The following is a 23,016-nucleotide window of genomic DNA, read 5'->3' as shown; positions in this document are numbered from 1 at the left end:
TCTTCAATAAAGACCTAGATATGGCAGTCCCCTATCAAGAAGTTCTCCCTTGGAGCACTTCATACTGCATTTTAGCAGCCTAAAATGCAGCCTAGTAGCTGGGCTCCATGTGTGCCATTTATGGGAAAATGTTCCCCCCAATATTCATGGATCCAATAGAATTGGATTTCTGGGAGAAAGCCGGGGTGTCTTGTTTTAGGGAGTGGGATCATCCAGCTGTACGAGGGATGACATCTCAATATGGTGTCACAGAAAGTGTGTGGAATTGGGAATCAGACCTGGGGTTTGCCTCAGTTGGTTATGACAGTTATTCTGTGTGACTTCCCTGGGCCTCAGTTTCCCTCTCTGTAGAATAAGGATGACAGTTCCTACCTTATAGGATGATTATAAAGATGAAATGAGGTAGTTTAGAAGGCTGAGTTACTACACAGAACTTGATAATATAATTTATAATCAACAAATGAAAGTTTCTTCGCTGAATAAGGATGACAGTTCCTACCTTATAGGATGATTATAAAGATGAAATGAGGTAGTTTAGAAGGCTGAGTTACTACACAGAACTTGATAATATAATTTATAATCAACAAATTAAAGTTTCTTCGCTGAGTATCCCACATTTATGTATGCCATCTGCTCCTCAAATATGGAAGCTCAATGTAGCATAGAGCCATCTCTATTTCAGAGAGGTTGTTTACCTTGCCTTCACATTAGAATAACCTGAGGAGGAACGTCTGCGTGGCTCAGCGGTTTAGTGTCTGCCTTCAGCCCAGGGTGTAATCCTGGAGTCCTGGGATCGAGTCCCACATCGGGCTCCCTGCATGGAGCCTGCTTCTCTTTCTCTGTGTCTCTCATGAATAAATAAATAAAATCTTAAAAAAAAAAATAGAATAACCTGGGGAGGTTTAAAAAAAGGCCCAGGCTTCACCTTACATCAATTAAATCAGAATCTCTGGTAGTGGAGCCTGGGCATCAATGTTTTTTAAAGCTCTTCATTTTGCTGCTGAAGCTAGAACTACTGCTTTAAGAATTCCCTCTAGGGGATCCCTGGGTGGTGCAGTGGTTTGGCGCCTGCCTTTGGCCCAGGGCGCGATCCTGGCGACCCGGGATCGAATCCCACGTTGGGCTCCCGGTGCATGGAGCCTGCTTCTCCCTCTGCCTGTATCTCTGCCTCTCTCTCTCTCTCTCTCTCTCTCTCTCTCTCTCTCTGTGACTATCATAAATAAATAAAAATTAAAAAAAAAAAGAATTCCCTCTAGAAGGAGAAAGAAATTAGACCTGTGGTTTGAGATGATCGATCAATCTGTATACCTATGTATTCGAAAAATTTTTAGAGGAATAAAGGCTAGTGCTTGAGATGGGCAGATGAATAGGGCATAGTGAGCTATATTCAGGAAAAGAGACCACTATAATAAGAATGTGGTAAGCATCCTGATTTGGGAAAGGCGAGTGATGAGGTTGTTAATACAGTCCCCCGGAGTATATGGGCCTTGCTGTAGAGATGGAGGACTTTGAGCCTCCCAAGGTCATCCTTTGAGCTAGCACAGGCAATACCAATGATGATGTCTTTATTGCTTTACCTTGTGTGAATCTTTTTTTTTTTTTAAGATTTTATTTATTTATTCATGAGAGACATAGAGACACAGGCAGAGGGAGATGCAGGCTCCCTGCAGGGAGCCCAATGTGGGACTCCATCCTGGGACTCCAGGATCATGCCCTGAACCGAAGGCAGATGCTCAAGCGCAGAGCCATCCAGGTGTCCCTATCATGTGGTGAATCTTGAGCTGAAGTCCATAGTGGAGTGGAGGAAACTTTTATAACTGGCTCTGCTCCATTGGTTGGGGAGGGGCATCGTGGTATCACTGAAGTGTATGTATATGGGTGTTCTTCTCTGGTGAGAAGGTGCTTGTGGGAAAGCATGTGCAGCAGGACATTGACACCGAAACCTATGAGAGTTGTTGTGGCTGCTCTGACTACACAAGTGGTTTTGTTGATACTAACACATAAGAAAAGTGAGATGCAAGCCTGTTTTTGTAACCTTTCAGTGAATGTGGAGAGTGACTTGAACAGAAGCAATGGTATGTCTGGGTCAGGCATTTGAGCTTCTAAGAGACAAGTGCCTTTCTAGTAGGACAACTCTAGTTTCTAGGGATATAAGTGATTCAGATGTTGAAACCACCATACTACTTCAGTCTTTGGATGCCTAGACCTAAATGTAGCAGTAATGGCCAGGGCTATCTTCTGCCACATAGGGTAGCCTGTCCTTAACTGGGTCCCTTTTCTTGAGAAGCACATTAGTTTGTCTAGTCCCTTGAAAGAACATTGGGGAAATGACTACAAATTACTGGGTAGGGGGGAGACAAGGGAGACTGCAAAGATTATGAAGTGGGATATAGTAGAACATACATAAGTGAGTAGTGGAATGGAGGTAGGAGGATAGGAGACTTGGGGTAAGGAGGGAAGTGTGTTGAAAGTTAGAAAAATCCCGGGGCGCCTGCGTGGTCTGCCTTCGGCTCAGGTCATGATCGCAGAGTTCTGGGATCAAGCCCCACATAGGGCTCTCTGCTCAGCAGGGAGCCTCCTTTTCCCTCTCGCTACTGCTCCCTCTGCTTGTACTTCTCTCTCTGTCAAATAAATAAATAAAACATTTAAAGAAATAGAAAAATCCCAAGTAGTGACAGCTTAGTTCAGCTGTTATAAAAATATGTTAAAATAGAAGTGCCGTCTGAGATTCTATGACAAGAAGTACCACAGACAGACCACTCTGTAGGACTTACACAATTTATAGGAAGGTAAGAACTGATTAGGCTACTCTTGAACTCTCATATCAAGGGCATAAAAAGTCAAAATGAAGACTAGTAAAGGAGTTTCAAAGATTTTTAAGATTTTGTTTATTCATGAGAGACACACACACACACACACACACACACACACAGAGGCAGAGACACAAGCAGAGGGAAACCATCCTCCATGCAGGGAGCCTGACGTGGGACTCGATTCCGGGTCTCCGGGATCTTCAGCCCTGGCCTGAAGGCAGCGCTAAACCACTGAGTCACCTGGGCTGCCCCAAAGAAGATATTTGAATGGAGTTATTGGAGTGCTGTTAGACAAGTCAGGGAGAGAGAAGTGGCCACACTCTTTTCCTAAATGTAGGAGGCACAAACTGGAAGGAGGGGGAAAGCATTGACTTTAAGTCAGGTGGCAAATTGTGACTATTATGCAGGACTGGGTATTTTATTTTATTTTTAAAAGATTTTAGGGATCCCTGGGTGGCGCAGCGGTTTGGCGCCTGCCTTTGGCCCAGGGCGCGATCCTGGAGACCGGGGATCGAATCCCACATCGGGCTCCCGGTGCATGAAGCCTGCTTCTCCCTTTGCCTATGTCTCTGCCTCTCTCTCTTTCTCTCTCTGTGACTATCATAAATAAATAAAAATTTAAAAAAAAGATTTTATTTATTTATTCATGAGAGAGATAGAGTCAGACACAGGCAGAGGGAGAGGCAGGCTCCCCACAGGGAGTCCAATACAGGACTCAGGACTCCGGACTCCATCCTGAACCCTGGGATCATACCCTGAACCGAAGGCAGACGCTCAACTACTGAGCCACCCAGGCGTCCCAAGACTGGGTATTTTAGTTACTAACTTTTCTTAACTAAAGGTGACCAGAAAAAGGAATGGGACTACCCAAGTTTATATTCAGGATGGGAAAAGAACCAACCCCTACAGAGTGTTTTCACTGTGACAGTGGAAAATAAAAATTAAATTGCCTTAAGTTAGTCCCCAAAGTCAAGTTTGTTCAATGTGCTGGAACATTATTATTGAGCATCTACTTTGTTTATAAGTAACTACTGTTTTAGTCACTTACTATGAACATGACTTGTCTAGATACCACATATAAGTGAGATCATGCAGTATTTGTCTGTCTGGCTTATTTCCCTTAGTATAATGTCTTCCAGGTTCATCCATGTTGTCACAAACGGCAGGATTTCCTTCTTTTTAAAGGCTGAATAATATTTCTCTCTGTGTATCCTATTTCCTTTATCGATTCATCTCTTGACACTTAGACTCCGTATCTTGGCAACTGTGAATGATGCTTCAGTGGACATGGAATGCAGATATCTCTTCAAGATATGGTTTTATTTCCTTTAGAGATATTCTCAGAAATGGGATTGCTGGATCATACAGTAGTTCTGTTTTTAAGTGAGATTGACTTCTGGGACGCCTGGATGGCTCAGTGGTTGAGCACCTGCCTTTGGCTCAGGGCGTGATTTTGGATTGCAGGATCAAGTCCTACATCGGGCTCCCCTTGTGGAACCTGCTTCTCCCTCTGCCTATATCTCTGCCTCTCTCTCTATGTCTCTCATGAATACATAAATAAAATCTTAAAAAAAAGAGAGATTGGCTTACTTCGATAGGAGCATTGAACTTGTAAGGTCAGGTATGTTTCAAAGCCAACTTGGCCTGTTGGGGCCAGCTTTGGGGGGCCAGTAATGCAGTGTCAAGTTGGATGAGCTGATATCAAAAGAGAAGCAGGTGAGTGTAGCTGACGAAGAGGGAATAGGAGACAATAAGCATTGTATCCTTGTAGATAAAGAGGGAGAGTCAGTGGCTGCCTTGGCTCTGACAGCTTTCCGGTCCCTTATTTCAGTCCCGTCTTAGGTCCGTATTCCTGTTCTTAAGTTTTGTACAGTTCTGAGTCTTTATAATCTTCTTCCACCTATTTACTGTCCCCAGCCTCCCAGACAGCACTGTAAGTGGCTAGTTGTGTTCTCCCCCCCCTTTTTTTTTAAGATTTTATTTATTTATTCATGAGAATACTCAGGGAGGAGAGAGAGAGAGAGAGAGAGGCAGACATAGGCAGAGGGAGAAGCAGGCTCCATGCAGGGAGCCCGACGTGGGACTCGATCCCGGGACTCCAGGATCACGCCCTGGGCTGTAGGCAGCGCTAAACTGCTGAACCACCGGGGCTGCCCTGTTCTCCCCTTCCTAATGTCTTGGCCTCATGAAACCATTATGACATACCTTCCATGTAAAGAACACACATACATAAGAGGGACATTTATTTAACTTATTATAGCTCAGCTATGCCAAGAAAGAGTAAGTATCTTTTTTTTTCCCCTAGAGTTTTCATCTATGTATTAGTTATCTACTGCTACATAACAAGGTTCTCTCATACTGGGACTCCTGGGTGGGGTGGCTCAGTCAGTTGAGTGTCCGCCTTCAGCTTGGGTCATGATCCTGGGGTCCTGGGAACGAGCTCTGATCCCTGCATTGGGGTCTCTGCTCAGCAGGGAGTCTGCTGCTCCCTCTCCCACTGCCCTTCCCCTCCCTCCTGTGTGTGAGCCCTCTCTCTCTCTCAAATAAAAAAGTAAAATCTTAAAAAAGTACACACAAAATACCCTAAAACTTACTAACTTAAAACAACAATAAAAATTATTTCATAATTTCTGTGGATCAGGAATTTGGGAGGAACTTAGCTGGACAATTCTGGCTTGGGGTCTGGCACATAGTTGCAGTCCCAATGTTAACAAGGACTGCAGTCACCTGACTAGGGCTAGAGGATCTGCTGCCATGGCGACTCAGCTGGTTGCTCCTTGGTGCTGGTTGGTAAGAGGCCTGTTTTCCATATGTGAGCCCCTTCATGAGATGGGTTGAATGTCATTCTGATGTGGTGGCTGGCTTCCGCCAGGATGAGTAATCCAAGATGTTAGAGAGTCAGGCAGAAACTATCCTTATTATCCTTATTATGATCTGGCTTCAAAGGTTACAATAGAATCCTTTCTGCCACATTCTCATCACTGGAAATAGGCTACTAAATGAGCCACACCTACCAGGAGGGTGGTATTAGAAGGGAGGCATATCAAAGAATTTGTGGATATATTTTAAAACAACCACCACCACCACCACACACACGTACAAACTACCACAATTGTTAGGTTACAGGAAAAAAAAAAACAAAGTGTCTAATTCAGTTTCAAATATAGTTCAATTTCATTATTTAAACAATCCTTTAAAAAATAATTCTTTTAAGTTGCATAAGTGTCCTTTGGATAAAAATGTTGCATGTTTCATAATACCTCCTTTTTTTTTTTTAAACTTTTTTTTTTTAATTTTTATTTATTTATGACAGTCACACAGATAGAGAGAGAGAGGCAGAGACACAAGCAGAGGGAGAAGCAGGCTCCATGCACCGGGAGCCCGACGTGGGACTCGATCCCGGGTCTCCAGGATCGCGCCCTGGGCCAAAGGCGGGCGCCAAACCGCTGCGCCACCCAGGGATCCCATCATAATACCTCCTAAGGAGGTCCTGCATCTTCTCTAAAGATAACATCCATTTGTATGGAGGGTGGAGAGGGATAATGTACACATCCGTGCAGAATTGGTGAGAGAGATCATATCGCCTGGTTTCATTCTGGACCTAGAGTATATACTGGCAGTTTTCTGGCAGGATACCCTTTATGGGCCTGATCTCTGGGGAACTTGCTGGCCTGCAGTTGGTGAATTCATGGCCCATTTTTGGCTTTAGGCAAATCTCCCAGGGAGTATTGGGTACTTCCTCTTGTGGACTCAGCTTCCCCTTGGCCCCTGCTATGAAATCACCTCAGCCGGCCATGGCAGCCCCCCACCCATGATGGTTAGTTCAGCATCCATGCTTCAAAGGAACAGAAACAGCCTAGGATAGTTGACTGCTCTCTCTCTGTCTGACTACACTGTTAGAGACTTGCCATTGGCCCAAACAGCCATGGAAAGTGCAGAGAGTGAGATATGAGGGGCCTGGGCAATCATTCCAAAAGAGTACCAAAGGTAGAGATCCTCCCAACATGGAAGTGACTCATTGGTATGCAGAATAAGGGCCCCTTAGTGATGTCCATGTCCCAATCCCTGAAACCTGTGAATATGTTACCTTATAAAAATAAAAGGAACTTTGTATATATGATTAAGTTAAGGACCTCAAGAGGGGAGATTACCCGATTTTCTGGGTGGGCCCATTCTAATGACATGGGTCCTTGAAAGAATCTTTCCAGTCTGAGGCCAGAGTCCAAGGCAGATGTGACTGTGGAATAATGGTTAGATACAAAGTTGTTGGTTTTATTTTATTTTATTTTATATTTTATTTTATTTTATTTTATTTATTTTATTTTATTTTATTTATTTTATTTTATTTTATTTTATTTTATTTTATTTTATTTTATTTTATTTTATTTATTTTTTATTCATGATAGAGAGAGACAGAGACACAGGAGGAGGGAGAAGCAGGCTCCATGCCAGGAGCCCAACGTGAGACTCGATCCCGGGACTCCAGGATCACGCCCTGGGCCAAAGGCAGGCGCCAAACCGCTGAGCCACCCAGGGATCCCCAAAGTTGTTGGTTTTACAGATGGAGTAAGGGGGCTGTGAGCCAAGGAATGTGAGTGGCTGGAAAAGGCAAGGAAATAGATTCTCTCTGTAGCTTCCAGAAAGGAATGCAGCCCTACCATCACTATGATTTTAGCCCAGTCAGATTTTTAACCTACAGAACTGTAAGATGATACATCTGTTTGTTTTAAACCACTAAGCTTATGGTAATTTGTTACAGCCACAGTAGAAAATGAATACACTCCAATCCAACTTTAGCTTTGAAAGAGGTCGAGCCTACTTTCCTGACAGCTTTAGTCTCCTTTATCTTTCTTTCTCACTACACTGTGCTGGAAAGCGACAGACTCCATGTGGCGTGTCCCTTGTTCTACTGTAGAGCAGTATTTATTACTTTTTCATTCAGCTGACAAAATTTAAAGATGAGTACAATAAACAACCATATGCTCTTCACCTATATTCACCAATTGTTAATGTTTTGCCATATTTACTTGTCCTTTCTGCATATGTACATACATCAATTTTCTTGTTTTGAACCGTTTGAGGGTAACTTGCATTTGTCTTGACACTTTATCCTGAATACAGCAGCATTTCCTAACAATAAGAAAATTCTCCCATAAACCACAATTCCTTTCTCACACGTAATATAAATAACAATTCTGTGATATCATCTAATAACCATTTCACAATGCACATTTCCCCAGTTGTCCCAACAATATTTTATATCTGCATTATATCCATTCTTTCTCCCTCCCCAGTCAGCATCTCAGTAAATCCTATGTTGTGGTCTTTAGTCTCTTTGAATCTGTAACAGCATGCCCTGCAAATATCATAGCTTTGTAATTTTAATTTCATGACATTGACTTTATTTATTTATTTATTTATTTTTATTTATTTATGATAGTCACACAGAGAGAGAGAGAGAGAGAGAGAGAGAGAGAGGCAGAGACACAGGCAGAGAGAGAAGCAGGCTCCATGCACTGGGAGCCCGATGTGGGATTCAATCCCGGGTCTCCAGGATCGTGCCCTGGGCCAAAGGCAGGCGCCAAACTGCTGCGCCACCCAGGGATCCCATGACATTGACTTATTAATTAATTATTACTATTATTTTTAGACAGAGTATGCAAGTGGTGGGGTGGGGGATAGAGGGGAGAGGGAGAGACCATATAAGCATGGAGCCTTACACAAAGCTTGATCTCACGACCCTGAGATCATCACCTAAGCCGAAATCAGGAGTCAGACACTTAACTGACTGAGCCACTCAGATGGCCCACGACATTGACTTTTTGATGAATCCACACAAGTCCCCTTGTAGAATATTCTATAGTCTCAGTTTGGCTGATTATTTCCTCATAATGTCTTCTAACTTGTTTTCTAACCCCTGCCCTTTTAAAAAAACTGGACATTATGAATAGAGGTTTAATTACATTCAGGTTAAACATTTTTAGGAAGAATACTTGATTATTAATGTTGGGTAGGTGACATTACTTCATGTTAGGCACATAATTTGAGGTTGTCTCACTTTTAGTGATGCTAAATTTGGTCACCTGATTAAGATGGTGACTCCTACCTTCCAGTCTCACCTTGGAAAAAGGATACATTTCCTTTTGCAGTTTGTAAATAATCTACAAACAACCTGTTTTCAACAGCTTTTCATTTGATAGTTTGAATATCCATTTTAGTCCTTGCCTAAGTAGGTTATTTCATTGGGGGCTGCAGAAATGGTGCCCTGGCTATTATACTCTGCATTCATTAGCTGGCATTCTTCTGTAAAAAGAGCTTTCTTTTAAGAAAACTATTTTAATGAATCTCTTGGTAGGTAATTGGATAGTGGTTTGCTTTCAATTCTGTTTAAAGCAATCAGAAAACTCATGATTTTAAAAGGATTTGTTGCTCAATTATTGGGGCTAGCCACTAGTATCTCAAGAGCATCTCCAATAATTCCAGTTGTTCCTTCCATTCCCAGGAGCTTTTTAAATTCAGGTAGGTTACCACTGTAGGATTTGAGGTAAAGGTGGAAGAGAGTTCATCATTCTATGGTAAAATGGAAGGAAAACTAGTAGGTGGGAACCAACAATCAGTATGACATCTTGACTGCACAGGTTTTCAGGAAGATCAGCTTTAGAAAGTGTACTTGTGGAAGTTGAGGATCCAGAAATTGTTCCAATAAAACTAACTGCATGCTCTGGGACCCCTTGAAAAGTTTTTTGTCTGCCCCAGCCTGAAGACCTCTCTAGAGTACCAAACACTCTAAGCAAATTCTCCTATGTTTGGTTGATGACAAGTAAAGGCATAAATAAAGGAATTTCAAGAATGACTTTGAAAAGAACAGCCTGGATTTCCAGGCTTTTGTCTTGCTGCACACTCCTGTTTTGAATTTCAGAAGCTGAATATATTAATTCCTTCTTTCTTTCCATTTCCATTGTAACTTGAAACAGTGCCACACTCCTTGTTTCCAAGGCAAATAGATTCCCAGGCAAAGGAGAAGAAAAATCCTATAAATCATTTTCAGAATATTACCCCTAAAAAAAAATATTACCCCAATTACAAGTACTGTGGAGTTTTAGGAGTTCAGGTGGAAGACACTGTCTTTTTATTTTCTTCCAGATGACCGGGAATAAGTTTGTTGATTACAAATTTAAGATTTTTAGGGAGAATTGTATTACACCACATGTTTTATAAACATCCTTAATAATATTCTGGATTATGATTCCTTGAAAAATTATGATTATTTTATCATTCAGCTATGATATACACATACAATCATCCTAAAAGGAATGAATAATTTGGTCTTTTTTTTTTTTATCTCAAGTAATTTGAAGCAACTTTTTTTATTTCTCCTGTCAGAGGCTCTTCATAGTGAATCACATTACATCAACAAGTTATTTTAGTCCAATCCATTATTCACGAAGCAGAATAGCATAGTATAGTGTGCCCGCTCTGGAGTCAGATTAAATATTCCAAAGCCTTGTTCCCACACTAAGTAGCTGTGTAGTTCGGAGCATATTCCTGTCCTCTGGAAGCCTCAGTCTCATCTATAAAACAAGAGAGTTCATACTAGTACCTCTGGTTTGATAGGAAGACTAAATGACATGTGCTGAACACCTAGGACATGTTACATACTACCTGTTTGTGTTGTTGTTCTTGTTATTATTACTGGCTAAGAAAGGGGAGATGATATCGAAGTCACCATCCTGCTGGCTCTCTAAGGATTTCTTCAAACACCTATCCTGCTTTCCTGATAAATGAACTTTCTGAAAGGAGCAAGTGTCAGAATTAGCAGAGTTGAAATTCTCTGAATCTTACATAGAAAAACTGGAATTAACCTGACTCTTCTCCTAAAGTAAAAGAAGTAAATATGTCCTCAGCTGTGAATGTTGAGACAGGAAGGAACTTCGATTTCTTGAAATCATACTCCAGCTCCCTTGTGCACCTCTTTTTTTTTTTTAAAAAAAAAAAAGATTTTATTTATTTATTCATGAGAGATACTGAGAGAGAGAGGCAGAGGCACAGGCAGAGAGAGAAGCAGGCTCCATGCAGGAAGCCCGATGTGGGACTTAATCCTGGGACCCCAGGATCAAGCCCTGGGCCAAAGGCAGGCGATAAACTGCCAAGCCACCCAAGGATCCCCCTTTTTTTTTTATAACAGAGTTTGCATTCCTGCACATTGAAAGTATATCTGCCCCCCCCCCCCAAATAAATACTTAGAATTGCCATGGTAAGGACTCTGAATTAGAAACAATCAATTCCGGATGCCTGAGTGGCTCATTTGGTTAAGCATCTGCCTTGGGCTCAGGTCATGAGTGGCGGGATGGAACCTCACATTCCCCCATATCATCCTCCCTGCTCAGTGGAGAATCTGCTTCTCTCTCTGCCCCTCACCCCACCCCACTTGTGTTCTCTTTCTCAATCTCTGTCTCTCTCAAATAAATAAATAAAATCTTTAAAAAATCAATTTTATGCCAGCCTAATTACACAAACATTACAAACATTACACATCCTCATTTGAGGCAGTCCAAATTTTATCCAAAGGACGGATCTTAAACTAATCAAATTTATTTTTATTTAAAATATTTGGAATCCCTGGGTGGCTCACCTGCCTTCAGCCTAGGGCGTGATCCTGGAGTTCTGGGATCGAGTCCCACATCAGGCCCCCTGCATAGAACCTGGTTCTCCCTCTGCTGTGTCTCTGTCGCTCTCTCTCTCTCTGTGTCTCTCATGGATAAATAAAATCTTTAAAAAAATAAATAATTCAGCAACTCACGTTAAAAAATATTGGTCCTTTCTCCCATAACATTGTAAAGTATTCGCAAACTGTTCCTTGCATCAACAGCCAGGTGTGGTTCTGAAGTATCTCCCAATTAAGGCTGTTGGGACTTGGATGAATGACTTCATAAAAATCAGAAGCCCCAACGTAAGGAGAAGTAGATTCCTGTGTCCTTCCACCCTACTTTGGGATGGCACTCCACAGTCATTCTGTGAAGCTGGCATTTTCATTTAGTTGCACCTAAATAGATTTTTAGGGAAAGAAGCAGTGGAATATGGAGGGAGTGACCATCACAGTGTCCATACTAATTGCCAGAATCATTTTAAGATTTAGGGTCAGCAACAATTCAGTAAGGAAAGGGCCCATTAGGTAAATTTGGCTCTGAAAATGCTAATTGAAAGTCCTCCTCAGCAATTCAGTCCTCTTCCCCTCTCCTTTTCTTTAGTAAGCAGGGTCCCATGGTGACCGCTTCTGAAAGAAATCATCCCCTTTTGCAGTTACCTAGCACCATGGCAACAGGGACGTCAGCAAAGCCGGATAGACCCTGCACAAAACAGCCTCTACCAGGCTCCCTCCCTCCCTCTCTAATTCAGCCCTGCCTGAGGCCTAGGAATGAGGCTAAGGACCTCTTGACATACACACTCAAAAAATCCTGTGTGTTTCTATATTTTGTTTTGATTTGTTTTGTTTATAAGCATAGATATATGGACATATAGTAAACTATCTTATGAGCATTTCTCCCCCCCCCAAAAAGAACATGGAGCATATCTAAGGGGTGGGTGGGTAGTAGGATAAGCATAGGATGGTCTTTGGGTTTAATAAAATGTAAAAGTTATATTTATAGGGAAGCAATAAGTTGATAGTAGGGGAAGTCCGAGCCCTAAATATATGGACTGACTTATATTTAGACACAAGACATCAGAGAAATATTTTTAAAATATTTTTATTTACCTGAGAGTGAAATAGACAAAAGGCTTTAATGAAGACGGAAGGGGTTGTAATGCTGTCCTTGGTGCTGAACACTCTTGTCTCCGACGTGCTAAGGGGGCTCCAGAGGGAAGTAGGGGAACACCTTGTCACGTTAGGGTATTGATAAGAAAGAAAGAAAAAGGCTGGGCAGAAAGTATCATTTCCCTCCCTACCAAGCAACTCTGAATGTCCAGAATAAAATGTTCAGGTGAAAAATAAAACAAAAAAGAAAGTGGAGAAGGCTGAAGGTTTGGGTTGAATTTTCTCCTTTTCATATGGAGATTTTTGGTCAGAGCCAATCAGGTCACAGATTTCTGCTGCTTTGCTCCTGAAAGGAAAAGTGGGGGAAGGGAGGTAGAAGATGGCCCCATTCTCCCCTTGAGCCACGTGATCCATTTCCCATGTGACACATTCCAGAGCCTTGGAAAGGAGAAGGGAGGGGCACCAAGAGAGTGGGGCTGGGGGCGGGAAGATGGTTTAACAGTCAACCCAGCACAGCGTCATCTTGTCTTCCTACCAGGAAGCAGGCTATGAGCCAAGGGGAAGGCAGAGGACAGAAATGAACGTGCTCTCAAGCTTTCCTGGTGATGTATGGTATTCTCCAAACTCCTATGCGAGGGCTATTCCTGATCGAGAAGACCCAAGGAGACCATCTCTGAAATCAAGTCCAGATGAAGGTATGTGCTAGGGATCCCGTGGTATCGCGGCTGAAATTTGGCTTATAGGACATAATACCTTCTTTTTTTTTCCAGGCAGTTTGTAGAGATTTTGTCCTGGCTTAGATTTGGTTGGGGGGCTTTAGATTTGTTACAGGTCTAGAAAAGATGCCTGGATAGTTCTGTAAAATGAGATTCATCAAAGTAAGTGCCTGTTGAAGAAAATTTGATGGAAAATTGTGTATAGTGATAATTAATAAAATAAAGCACTAATTGATGAAAATGATTTTTTACTTTAAGTCCTGGAAAGAGGAAAAAATAATATTACTGAAATCAACTACGTTTTGTTGTTCACTGCAATAAAATCTTGTTTCTTCCCTTTCCAGTTGCTTATTCTTTGCCCATGTTCCCAGAGGTTATTGGCAATGGTTTAGAGAGCCTGAGTGGGCAGGCGTGCTGTTTCTTTGTGCTGTGCAATTGTCTTCCTTCTGATGTTCCTGATACCAGGAGAGCTTATCATTATTTCCAGCTCTGGTTTGGGATAGGAGAGTGCCATTGACTTCCAAATCTTTCAGAATAGCAATCAGGAAGTCTCCCAGGAAGTTCTCAAAGGAATCTTCCAAAGTTACAGGCTAAAATAATCTTCCCTGTACTCAGATCTTGGTACCTTTGACCATTTCTACTCAGCACAAAAAGGGGAGTTAGCAAATTTAAATTTTATTTCATCTTTAACAAATGCTTACGAAGTTCTTGCTGTGTGCAAGAAGACATCATTATAAAGCACAAATAATCAGTCATTTAATCCTTATAATAGCCCAGTGGGGGAGACATTAGTGCCCACATTTTGGTAATGAAGAAACTAAAGGCCTGAGAAGTTAGGGAACATTCCCAGCATCACACAGCTAGCAAATAGTAGAAACAGGATTTGAACCAAGAAACTTGACCCCAGAGTCCATGATTTTAACTACTAACCTATGCTTCTTTTCTGCTTGTGTTATTTCAAATGATGTCAGCAGTTGATTTCGTTACACATTTTGTTCAGTCGACGTTACTAGAAGATCAAATCAGCTTGCCTGGCTAAAACAGATCTCAAAAAAAAAAAAAAAACACAAAAAACAAAAAAACAAAACAAAAAAAAAACCAACAGATCTCCAGTGGAATCTATATTTAATCTTAAGTTATCTCAGTAATCACCTTCCCTATACCACTACCACCATCACCCCGTACCCCCCGCAAATAACCCAGTAAATAATTGCCTGTTCTTCTCTTCCCTTTGTGCCGTATAGATATCTGGTAGTAGAATACTGTGTTACTATGGTGACCAAATGATGTCCAAAGGCAAAAAAGAAATCTAGAATTACATCATGGTTGATTTTTTTAAATCAAACTTAACATTCTTTCATCCTCTGAATCTAGTAATAAGACTAGCCTAAACATTCTACCTTTAAAAAAAAATCCTTACTTGATTTTCAAAATACAATAGATTAAAAACTTCTAAAAATGATGAATATAAACTATGGTATCAAATGGACTAGATTTATTGCTTTAAAATAATGTTACCATACTTCAAGGGAATAGATTTCTCTCTTTGCAAATTATTTTAGATTTTTAAGGGCAAAAGAGGAGGAAATTTTTTTTTCTTAACTTCTAGAGATTTCTGAAATATAAAGATTTCTTTTTGGTCTGTGTAGTTTCCCTTCTGGTTCTTGACAATAAATGATGAATAACTGATCTCATTCTTATATGCTGTGGGAAAACTAAGGGGAGTTACTAGGTCAGAGATACAAGGAGGAAGAAAAGGGATAGAAATCTAAAATTTGTGAAATTCTTTATTAATATTTCCCTTCAGGGTTTCACTCAAGAATATTTTGAAAGTGATTGTGTCCCCTACAATACTGAACTTCATATTAAAACCTTGGTTCCTGTTGAAATCTATGTTTCCCTGGGACAAGTACCACTTTTATGCTACTATAGTCATCTGAAGTGAGCTGCTTGAGCAAAGGGACCATATCTTCCATTGTTGTGTTTCTAGATTTATTTTTTTTAAAGATTTTATTTATTTATTCATGAGAGACACACACAGAGACAGAGAGAGAGAGAGAGAGGCAGAGACACAGGCAGAGGGAGAAGAAGTAGGCTCCATGCAGGGAGCCTGACGTGGGACTTGATCCTGGGTCTCCAGGATCACGCCCTGGGCTGAAGGCAGTGCTAAACCACTGAGCCGCCCAGGCTGCCCATTGTTGGGTTTCTAGCACTTAGCACAAGGCCTGGTTTATGATAAGTTCACAATATCCATTTGTGAAAGCTCTGAAAGCGTTCTGCTGGAGCCAGTTTAGGGACCCATGCCTAAATTGTTCTGCATGTGCTCATAGGGAGGACAGGGAGGACAGTGAAGAGGTAAATGTGTAATGGGAGAGACCTTGGCAACAGCCAAAATTATGTCTGAAATTTGTGTATGCTAGTCAGACTGACCCTGGAGCAGAAGCACACTAGAGTTCAAGAAGTATCTATAAATTCTTTTCTGGGGATTACAGATCCATCCCCCTGACTTTTTATTTATCTTTAGAATGAAGTTCTGATGGTATTTTTGTTTATATCTAGATATACAGGCACCTTCAGGGTCTCATTTTCCTCTGGTGTTTGCCTGGCAACATCTCCCAACACTGAAATAGTTCACCTTGGGTGAGACTGAATGTGATGAGAAGGTCAGTTCCTGCCCCTGGCAGGCCTCTCCTAATCAGCTGTGGTTCGCAGTCCTCAGAATACTGAACTGAGAGCTCACCAGACTATAGGACTCCTCCCCAGAAAACCCTGGGATCGTTGGTGTCAGAGTAGACTGGAACCAGGCTGCCTTTCCCAGACCATGGCAGTTAGGACTTGAGTGCAAAAGATTGTCTCAAGATATCTTGAAAGGTTACTTAGAATTTGAATTCAAGTTAGCAGGCTAATTAGGATTAAAATAGTCATCTTTATGGGAGCTCCTGATAGAAGGCATGACTCTTGACCTCGGGGTCATGAGTTCAAGCCCCACGTTGGGTGTAGAGTTTATGTTAAAAAATGATAATATTCACAAACATAGTCTATTTCTTTGGCTCACATCTAATTAGATCATTAAGGAGAGAAGGAATAGGGTTTGTAGATAAGGTGTAGGTCCTTGAGTCCTATTCACTCATCCTCCTTACCTTCACTTGCCTGCTGAGTGAGTTGTGCAAAAGAAACAGCCCTTCGGGAAGCCCAGTACAGCCGGGCATGTGCTGCCTGCCTACCACACTGCCTTTCAGTTATAGTAACTTGCCTGTTGTTGGTAAACACTGCTGAACGAGTCAGGCCCTGCCAGCCCAACGACTGGATCATTTCCTAGCATATGTGTATGTAGGGAAAGGGAAGGAATAGACAGGAGAACCAGAGTGTGGACACAATTTCTGCTTTTTTTTTTTTTTAAGATTTTATTTATTTATTCATGAGAGACACAGAGAAAGAGAGAGGCAGAGACACAGGCAGAGGGAGAAGCAGGCTCCATGCAGGGAGCCTGATGTGGAACTTGATACCAGATCTCCAGGATCACACCATGGACCAAAGGCAGGTGCTAAACCGCTGAGCCACCCAGGGATTCCCCAAAACTTCTGCTTTATGAACCAAGGCAAAAAATGGCATGAGCTGAGATGTGGTCTTTCCAAGAGGACAGTTTCAAAAGTAAAAGAGGGGTACCATAATGAATATATTTTCCTGTCTGTGAAATCATTTTACCTTGGCTAAACTTTTAAAGCAATCATCTTATGGAGCCTCTCATTCAGCATACTTTCCTAGGCACTGGATGTCTGTTGTGGGTAATCCTGATAGAGACTCTGTCATATAGGTTTCTTAGCCCCAGTTTTTGATCAGGAAACAAGCTCAGAGAAATGAACAACCTGCCCAAAGTCCCCAGTAGCAGATAGAGCCAGGATCTGAATTCTTTGCTCTTTCAGCTATATCACAAGTAAAGTTCTTTCCTCTGCATTCTTTAAATATATGTTTTTAGATAGTAGGTTAATATAAATACAGTTCTAGAAAATTTGGGAAATACAGAAGGGTAATGATAATAAAAATCCATGTTAAAACTTTGTTATATTTCTTTCTCAGTCTTTCTCAGTACATACAGTGATAACGAAAGTAAACCTTTGTTGGGCACTGGCATTGTTTCAGACATAGTTCTTAGCTCCTTTTTTTGTTATCTGTTTTATTCTCACAACAAATCAGTGGGGTGGGTAACATTATTATCCTGCTTTTATTGCCAAAGACAAAGGACAAACTTGGTAGAGGCTACACAGATATTAGGTGAGCTGAAACCCAGGCAGGTTGCTTTACAGCAGGGTTTCTCCCCCTCAGCACTGTTGGTATTTGGGGCCAGCTAAATCTGTGTTGTTGGGGGGCTGGCGCATAGTACTGTAGAATGGTTAGCAGCATCCCTGGCCTCTACCGACCGGATGTCAGTAACACCCTCGTCCCCCAGTTGTGACATCAAAAATGTCTTCAGACATTGCCAAATGTCCTCTGGGAGGCACAATTACCTGTGAACCACAGCTCTAAGAGCCCATGCTCCCAATCACTACATTATATAGCCTCTTCATATTTAAGTATGCAAAGTGTTATTTTCTTCCACATATAAGGAGGGAAACACACTTTCAAGTTTGAGTGCAGTCTACGAAACCTGGAATATCAATGCCTTTATAGATCATAGGTAGGGGGTTAGTTACTTCCAGAAAAAGTGCTCATTAGTAGACTTTTAATAATAGTTTTGTAGTATCCCACTGTTGTCCAGTTGGAAAAATAGCCATGTGTCTCTCTTTTACAGTTTTTTCCCCATTTCTCTGTGACAGGCATCCTTAGCCTTCAAGAATTCAGAATTTAGGGGTGCCTGGGTAGCTCAGTTGGTTAAGCATCTGACTCTTGATTTTGGCGCAGGTCATAATCTCAGGGTCATGAGACTGGAGCCCACTTTGGGCTCTGTGTTCAACAGGAAGTCTGCTTGAGATTATCTCTCTCTCTGCCTCCCCCTACCACTCATGTGCACGCATGCGTGCGCACTCGCTCTCTCTCAAATCTTAAAAAAATAATTCAGATTTCAGTTGTACACTTACAGTATAGCAGGGCAATGCTTCTCAACTATGGTATCAAAATATGTCCCAAAGGATGTCTGTTGCAAATAATTGCTTGCTAATAAATCAAATACCAAGATTTGCTAGTGATTTAATTTTTTAATTAATTAGAATCAGTTTAAGGATTTTTACATAATCTTCCCATATGATTTCTTAAGTTGAAGACTCAGTGTTGGAGTTACAGGTCAAGCTCCTAGAGCTGCACATAATTCTGGATATATCTGTAGGAGTGTGTCATATGACAAATGAGAACACATTTGTCACATCTGTGTCTGAGGAAGAAAGGCTAAAAATGGCTGGTGGAGGTGATTTGGGTCAACTGTGGCTGATGTGCAGAGGGGATTGAACTAAGAAGCTCTGGGGGATGATAGCAGTATCATTTTGACTTGCATCTAAGTTAATGTACAATACTAAAATGCATATTAACCATGGGAAACATGCAAATACACATTCAAGATATTTTGCAATGACAGCTGACTATGTCCAATTGTATAATTTGTCCATGAAAAATGCACATGAATGCAAATTCAAATATAATTTCTCCATGAACTTAAAGGTTTGCTTTCTTGGAAAACCCTGATTGAGGAAGGTGGTGCAAATCAAAATTTACCGAGTGGTGCCGTGAATTTGATGTGAGACAGAACAGAAATGCTTCTGAAAACCAGAGTTCTTAGTAACTCTCTGCTCAGTGTTTGTGCTCTGTGCTTCACAAAAACTTCACCTTCTTTTCAAATTGCTATAAAATTGCATCTGCTGTATAGTTCTTTGCTTTGAGTGTGATGTGTCTGGTTTTTGCCTCACTTCTTTCCTATATAAATTATAGAACTAGATATGTTGATACTGAAATCTGAGCTTGAAAATCAAACTTAGTGCTTACCTCCAAAACAATTGTTTGCTTCTACTTTAGACTCAACAAGTATAGTACACAGAAGCTATTAAAAAAATGTCTGTGGTAACGAATTAAGTTGAACTTGGGGAGGTGCAGATCCCTTGGCCAAATTGTTTTCTTCAGATTTTGAAAGATTATGTGCTGGGAAGAGACTTGTGGGAAATTGGTAGAGGACAGCCAGGGGTTCTAGTAAGTGTTTCTCTCCTCTGAGAAGCTTGGTAGTAGATAGAAAGGAAGACAAACAGATGGCAAGTCCTCTTTGACCAGACCACTTCTTCTTGCAGGGAATCTTCAGTAAGATTGTTGGTACTTCCGGGATAATTGGCGGGGGTGAAGGGTGGCGGGGGTGGGGGTGGGGGATGGTTTGCTTAGCTGATCTCTAGGGAACATTCATCTCTTCTTTGGAGACCCATACTGTTGATCTTGGATATCAGAAGCTCACAGAAGCCCTAGCACCCCTAACCAGCTTCCTTTTCCTCCCATCAAAGTGCACTCACTCTTGGAGTGAGTTCTCTTCCAGGTAAAGGTAGTGAATTATAAATTAAATGAATGTGTCACTCATTACAATGTCTACCTATCCGTTTTAGTTCATAACGCTAAAAGGACCTCAGAAATCATCTAGACCAGCTCATTTATATTATAGACATGGAGATTCAGAGAAGTTGATTGACTTAAGGTCCTTACCATGATATAAAAATGAGACCTGTGTCTCTTGTCTTGCTCCTCAGTGCTTATTATATTCAGGATCAGATTTAAGGTAAACCAGAAAGCACTACACTGTTCAAACTTCTCAAGGTTTCTGATAGTCTAGATGCTGGTGGGGTAGTAGAAAGTGATAGAATGGCTGGTATGAATTTTAGTGTTCATACTGAATTATCTAAGAAATGTTTTATATTGAATTAGTTTCCATTGCTGCAGAATAAAGTAGCAAAAATTCAGGGGCTTAAGATAACACCTATTTCTTAGGTCACAGTTCTATAGGTCGGCAGTCTGGGTGGGTTAACTGGCTTCTCTGCTTAGAATCTCACAAGGCTGAAATCAAGGTGTTGGCAGGACTGTGTTCCTTTTTATTTATTTATTTTTAAAGGTTTTATTTATTTATTCACGAGACACACACACACACACAAATGCAGAGACACAGGCTGAGGGAGAAGCAGGCTCCCTGCAGGGAGCCCAATGTGGGACTTGATCCCAGATCTCCAGGCTCACGCCCTGGACCAAAGGTGGCGCTAAACTGCTGAACCACCCGGGCTACCCTCTGTTCCTTTTAAAAGGATGATTTCCCTTCCAAGCTCTTTGCAATGGTTGGCAGAATCCAGTGCCTTGTGGTTGTAGGAACAAGGTCACATTTTCTTGATGACCATCAGTTGGAGGCCATCCATAACTCCTAGTGGCCTCTCCCTGGTTCTTACATGTGAGCCCCTGGTATCTCAGAGCCTGTCAGCTCCTTTTCATGTTTGGAATCATTCTGACTTCTTCTGCCTCCTCTCTCGTCTTTTAAACAAAACTCTGTTTTTAAGGGCTCATTAGTTTGTGCCCACCTAGGTAATCAAGCATAACCTTCCCATTTTAAGTTTCATAACCTTAATTATATATGCAGAATCCCTTTTGCTGTGTGGCATGGACATCTTGGGGGGGCGGCATTCTGCCTACTACACACATTATTTCCTTTAAATAACAGCAAGGCTCCATCTTACCAGGCTAATGGGAAAGTCAGTGACGAACATTGCTGGGACTCTCTTCCTGTTTCCTAGGTCCTGGGGATAGTAAAGACAGCAAAATGTATGGAGTGGTTCCTCTAGCCTTGGATCCCCTCTGATTTTTTAATTTTTATTTTTTTTTTCATTTTAAAGATTTTATTTATTTATTCATGAGAGACACAGAGAGAGAGAGTCAGAGACACAGGCAGAGGGAGAAGCAGGCTCCATGCAGGGAGCCCGATGTGGGACTCGATCCCAGGTCTCCAGGATCACGCCCTGGGCTGAAGGCAGCGCTAAACCACTGAGCCACCCAGGGATCCCCCCTCTGATTTTTAAAATTAAATTAGCCAACATATAGTACATTATTAGTTTCAGATGTAGTTTTCAATAATTCATCAGTTGTGTATAACACCCAGTGTCCCCTCTGATTATAGCAGATAATTATGGTCTGAGCTGGTGTGTGTCCTTGAAGGCCAGTAGATCTTCTGCTTTGGTACCACCCCTGGGGCAGTGGACTCTACTCCCTGCTAGGAACTCTGTGCCTTGGATCCACCCTAGCTGTACTCTTCCATTACCTGGAGGGCAGTGAGGAAGTGAGGCAAGGGTCCCAGGCCTACTTTTTTTTTAACAGCTTTATTCATGTAGCATAACATTCACTCATATTAAGTGCACAAGACAGTGATTTTTTTTTTAATTTAAATTCGGTTTGCCAACATATAGTATAACACTGCTCATCACATCTCGTGCTCTCCTTAATGTCCATCACTCAATTACCCCACTTCCCCTTCTACAGCCCTTTGTTTCCCAGGGTCAAGAGTCTCGTGGTTTGTCTTCCTCCAATTTTTCCTCACTCAGTTTCCCCTCCTTCCCTTATGATATCTTTCACTATTTCTTACACTCCACATATGAGTGAAACCATATGATAATTGTCTTTCTCTGACTTATTTCACTCAGCATGATACCCTCCAGTTCCATCCACGTCAATATAAATGGTACGTATGCTGCTTCTTTATCCATTCATCCATAAAAGGACATCTCAGCTCCTTCCACAGTTTGGCAACTGGACATTGCTGCTATGAACATTGGGGTGCAGGTGTCTCATCATTTCACTACATCCATATCTTTGGGGTAAATACCCAGTCGTGCAATTGCTGAGTTTTAGGGTAGCTATTTTTAACTTCTTGAGGAACCTCTACACTGTTTTCCACAGTGGCTGCACCAGCTTGCATTCTCACCAACAGTGTAAGAGGGTTTCCCTTTCCTGCATCCTTGCCAACATTTGTAGTTTCCTGTCTTATTAATTTAGCCATTCTCACTGGTGTAAAGCGGTATCTCATTGTGATTTTGATTTGTATTTCCCTGATGACAAGTAATATGAAGCATTTTTTTCATGTGCTTGTTGGCCATGTGTAGGTCTTCTTTGGAGAAATGTCTGCTCATGTCCTCTTCCTATTTCTTGACTGGATTGTTTGTTTCTTGAGTATTGAATTTGATGAGTTCTTCATAGATCTTCAATACTAGCCCTTTATCAGATATGTCATTTGCAAATATCTTCTCCCATTGCTTTTTAATTTTTGCTGACTGTTTCCTTTGCTGTGCAGAAGCTTTTTATCTTGATGATGTCCCAATAGTTCATTATTGCTTTTGATTCCCTTGCCTTTAAAGATGTGTCTAGCAAGAAGTTACTGTGGCTGAGTTCAAAAAGGTTGTTGCCTGTGTTCTCCTCTAGGATTTTGATGGATTCTTGTCTCACATTTAGATCTTTCAACCATTTTGAGTTTACCTTTGTGTATGGTGTAAGAGAATGGTAAGAGAATGGTCCAGTTTCATTCTTTTGTGTATAGCTGTCCAATTTTCCCAACACCATTTATTGAAGAGACTGTTTTTTTTTTTTTTTTCCATTGGATGTTCTTTCCTGTTTTGTTAAAGATCGGTTGACCGTAGAGTTGAGGGTTCATTTCTGGCTCTGTTCCATTGATCTATGTGTCTGTTTTTGTGCCAGTTCAATGCTGTCTTGATAATCACAGCTTTGTAATGTAGCTTGAAGTTAG

At 41.4% G+C, this 23,016-nt stretch overlaps 1 protein-coding gene across 2 annotated transcripts in view; it reads left to right on the top strand.

Moving 5' to 3' along the window:
* GPR19 (G protein-coupled receptor 19) overlaps positions 1-23,016 on the top strand; it is a 39,652-nt gene that overhangs the window by 3,329 nt on the left and 13,307 nt on the right. For both annotated transcript variants that reach the window (XM_055336692.1, XM_055336691.1), the window contains exon 3: positions 13,106-13,262. The gene's annotated coding sequence lies outside the window, so the exon portion shown is untranslated. The remainder of the gene's footprint in view (positions 1-13,105; positions 13,263-23,016) is intronic.

Source organism: Nyctereutes procyonoides, unplaced genomic scaffold (assembly GCF_905146905.1).
Source record: "Nyctereutes procyonoides isolate TBG_1078 unplaced genomic scaffold, NYPRO_anot_genome, whole genome shotgun sequence".
Classification (NCBI taxonomy): domain Eukaryota; kingdom Metazoa; phylum Chordata; class Mammalia; order Carnivora; family Canidae; genus Nyctereutes; species Nyctereutes procyonoides.
The sequence above is the reverse complement of the archived record's forward strand: the minus strand, read 5'-3'. Positions and strand labels throughout refer to the sequence as shown.